General features: G+C 43.8%; 1 non-coding gene across 1 annotated transcript; it reads right to left on the bottom strand.

The window, feature by feature from the left end:
- Positions 1 to 1,220: 1,220 nt before the first annotated feature.
- LOC118486053 lies at positions 1,221 to 1,326 on the bottom strand. Its single transcript, XR_004877909.1, has one exon. It is a non-coding gene; the product is annotated as a small nucleolar RNA R71 (small nucleolar RNA).
- Positions 1,327 to 2,669: the final 1,343 nt, after the last annotated feature.

Here is a 2,669-nt window from a genome sequence, read left to right as displayed (position 1 = left end):
TCACAGGTCATCACCGCTATCGTTTGATCCGGAAATTGAAAGAACGCTAAGACAAAACCGAGTTTTAGTGCGAGAAAACAAAATCATTGGTTCACCCACTTCACCCATTACACCAAGAAACATCATGGCTGATTCTCAGATTCCACCTACAACCAGTCAAGCAACCTCATCCTTTATGCCTACTTCCACCCAACCATCACCAAACACTACATTACCTAATACCACTGCTGAATTTACACCATCCCATGTCACCCAACCAATCACCACTCAAACTGAGCCTACTATCACCTACAATCCATCCACCACAATCCCACCATTATCTCACTTCTTTCCCCCAACTACGGGTCAATCATCATCCACCTTCACAATTGCACCCAATTCAACTATCGTGCATACTACTTCATCTTTTAGACCACAACAACAACAGTCGGGCTTTCAGTATTCGACCATCCCATTTGGGCAGACCTCGGGAATTCAAGGAGATGGTTATAATGAGGGATTTGAAGATTATGAGGGTTATGAAGATGATGGGTACGGTTATGGAGGTTATGGTGATCAAGGGGAGTTTGGGTATTTGCAAAGTCAATCTCAAGGGATGGCAAGTGTTGGTGGAATGCCACAACAACAAATTATACCACAACACATTCGGCCAAGACCACAAGGGCCACCAATACAACAACCTATTCCATTGCAACAAGTTCGGCCACAACATGTACAACCACAATTTCAAAGGCCGATTCAATACCCACCGATGCCCCAACAACCAATTGCACCACAAGGGCCTATGCCAAGACCAATGGGTCCTATTCGTCCAAGGGGTCGATTGGGTGTTCCAAGAAGGCATCTTAGGGAACAAGCAAGGGGAATAGAGGCACATTTCAGGCTAATCATTACTCAAAACCCTTCACCGGTGGTTATCCCTCACAACAACCAAGGGAGAACTTTTGAAGTAAGAACAAACTCGTTGCAAAGTTTACCGAAGTACAAAGGGTTAGCAACGGAGGAGCCGTATTTCCATCTAGAGGCCTATGACTCAATTTGCAACACTTTTGGGAGTCAAGGTTTTTCGGCCGATGAAGTCAAGTTGGTCTTATTTCAGTTTTCTTTGGAGGATAAGGCAAAGAAGTGGTTCTACACTTTGCCTTCGGCATCTATTTACACTTGGGGGGAAATGCAACAAACTTTCTTAGACGAGTTCTATACCACCCAAAAGACCAATGATGCTAGAAAGGGGTTGAGGAGCTTCCAACAACAACATGGTGAGATGTTCCATGAAGCGTTTGAACGATTCAATATGATGATAAAGAATTGCCCTCACCATGGAATCGAATTGTGGGAGTTAATGAATGCCTTTCATGAGGGGTTGAGTGCCGAAGACGCACGCGATTTGATGTCCATCACCGGTGGGACTTTTGGAACAAACTATGAGAATGAAGATTGGGAGTTCTTGGAAAGCATGGCAACTACATCAAAGAGAAAAGCTCAAGCCTCGAGAAGAGCCCGACCGACCACCACCCGACCGCAAGTGCACGCCATAGATGATGGTAATGTTCAAACCACTAATCAAATATATGATGTTTGTGCTTTGTGTAATGAAATAGGTCATGCGGCTGAAAATTGCCAAGGGATGTTGGACGGGCAATACGAGGAAGTTCATGCGGTTCAAGGTCAAGGTCAAGGAGGGGGTGGTAGAAACTATAACATGAACTCTAATACCTACCACCCCGGGTTGAGGAACCATCCAAATTTTCGGTATGGGAATCCATCAAATCAAGCCAACCCGAATTTCCAAGGAAACCAAGGATTTCAAAGGCAATATCAAACGGGTCAAAGCTCTTCGGGTGGAAATGAGATGATGGAGATGTTGAAGGCGATGCAAATGGAGATGCAAAGAATGAACCAACGTGATAAGGCTCGGATGCAAAAGGACGAGGTTCGTGACAAAAGCATCCAATCGTTGACCACACAAATGGGTCAACTTGCAAGTGACGTGGCGATGTTAAAGAAAGCAAAAGGCCAGCTACCGAGTGATACGGTGCCAAATCCCAAGAACATAAAAAGCATTAACATCAATGTGGTAAGCACCGTTCCAAATACTAAATTTGATGAAGCATTGCTAACTTCTTCGTGTCAAATGAATGCAGGTTTGGAAAAAGGTGCCGAAGTCGAGAATGATAAAGAGTATGGAGTGCCAATCGTGCCTATTCGTGTGGGGAAATTAAAAATTCCTCACGCATTGTTGGACTACGGGGCAAGCGTGAGTGTGCTACCAAGCGATCTATACGATATGTACGACTTTGGTCCACTCGAAGGTATAGACACCATGTCACACCCCCAAATTACCACCTAGGGCGTGTCCCTAATGGAGGTGTAACGATTCAACAGAGAGCCACCAATCATATCAAACACAAGTTATAATGTATTGAAATTCCCAATTGAAATAAATGTAACGTTGAAAAGTTAAACCAAAACCAAAGTATTGAGCGGAAGCATAAAAGTATAAATGTATAAATGTATCGAAGCCAAATCAATGTAATTGTTTATCATGACCATAACCACTCCAGCAGCATCAGACGGCAAGCTCCCAAGTTCCTTCAATAATTACCTACAAGCATGTAAACAAGTGTGTCAGACTACGCTGGTGAGTTCAAGGTTTGTGTTTGATTACC

Source organism: Helianthus annuus, chromosome 13 (genome assembly GCF_002127325.2).
Source record: "Helianthus annuus cultivar XRQ/B chromosome 13, HanXRQr2.0-SUNRISE, whole genome shotgun sequence".
Classification (NCBI taxonomy): domain Eukaryota; kingdom Viridiplantae; phylum Streptophyta; class Magnoliopsida; order Asterales; family Asteraceae; genus Helianthus; species Helianthus annuus.
This window is presented reverse-complemented; position numbering and strand designations above follow the sequence as displayed.